This window comes from Priapulus caudatus, unplaced genomic scaffold, assembly GCF_000485595.1.
Source record: "Priapulus caudatus unplaced genomic scaffold, Priapulus_caudatus-5.0.1 Scaffold1913, whole genome shotgun sequence".
Lineage (NCBI taxonomy): Eukaryota > Metazoa > Priapulida > Priapulimorpha > Priapulimorphida > Priapulidae > Priapulus > Priapulus caudatus.
Window position 1 is genome coordinate 4,488 of NW_014578974.1, and position 1,511 is coordinate 5,998.

Genomic DNA, 1,511 nt, shown 5'->3' on the forward strand with positions numbered 1-1,511 from the left:
CGAAGGCAAAAGAGCGGGAGAATGGGGAGGAGAGAGAGAGAGAGAGAGAGAGAGAGAGAGAGAGAGCGAAAGCAAAAGAGCGGGAGAAGGGGGAGGAGAGAGAGAGAGAGAGAGAGAGAGAGAGAGAGAGAGCGAAAGCAAAAGAGCGGGAGAAGGGGGAGGAGAGAGAGAGAGAGAGCGCGAAGGCAAAAGAACGGGAGATGAGGGAGGAGAGAGAGAGAGAGCGAAAGAGAGGGAGAGAGAGCGAAGGCAAAAGAGCGGGAGAATGGGGAGGAGAGATAGAGAGAGAGAGAGAGAGAGAGAGAGAGAGAGAGAGAACGAATGCAAAAGAGCGGGAGAATGGGGAGGAGAGATAGAGCGAGAGCGAGAGAGAGAGAGAGCACGAGAGAGCGAAAGCGAAAGCAAAGGGGCGGGAGAAGGGGAAATAGAGAAACAGGGGGAAAGAAAAAAAGAGAGAGCGCGCGCGAAAGAGGTGGAGATATGGAGGGAAACGAGAAAGCGCGCGCGTATGGAAAGCATTTTTGTACCAAAAAGCATAAAACCTAGTATTAGACCTTAAAACCGGGTTTTAAGATCTTAAAACCCGGTTTTAAGGTCTAAAACTAGGTTTTAAAGTCTAAAACTAGGTTTTAAGGTCTAAAACTAGGTTTTAAGGTCTAAACCCCGGATTTAAGGTCTTAATACCTAGTTTTAGGGCGTAATTCCTAATTTTAGACCTTAAAACCTAGTTTTATGCCTTAAAACTAGGTATTAGGAGCTTAAATCTGGGGTTTAGACCTTAAAACCTAGTTTTAGACCTTAAAACCTAGTTTTAAACCTTAAACCCGGTTATAAGGTCTAACACTAGGTTTTATGCTTTTTGGTAAAAAATGCTTTCCAAACGCGCGCGCGTGAAAGGGCGCGATAGAAAGAGAGAGGAAGAGAGGAGGGGGGAGGGAAGAGGGAATTCCAATGAGAAAGCGATAGGGATCCGATATCCCACGAGAGAATAAACAGCTGAAAGGAAATTTCGGATCGCTTTCCATTCAGCGTCGGTTCGTGTAATTACGTTAACGAGACGTGATGAGCGATGATGAGAGGCACCCCTTCGTTAGGAGAAGCTCTGCTTCACTTTCCCCTCCTTTCTTATCACTTCCCCTCCCTCTGTCACTCTCTAGCTTCCCTCTCTCTCTCTCTCTCTTTTTTTTTCTTTCTCGCTTCCTCCTTCTCTCTGTCACTCTCTCGCTTCCCCCCTCTCTCTCTCTTTTTTTCTCGCTTCCTTCTCTTTCTTTCTCGCTTCCTCTCTCTCTCTCTCTCTCTCTCTTTCACTTCCTCCTCTCTCTTTCTTTCTCTCTATAGCACGCCTTTTTTCTCCTCTCTCCCTCTCTCGACCTCGTTTCGGCACTCTCCCTTTATCTAATTCGCTTTCCCCTCCCTATCTCTCTCTCTCTCTCTCTCTATCTCTCTCTTTCTCTCTCTCTCCAGCTCTATCTTTCTCTCTCTCTCTCTCTCTCTCTCTCTCTCTCTCTCTC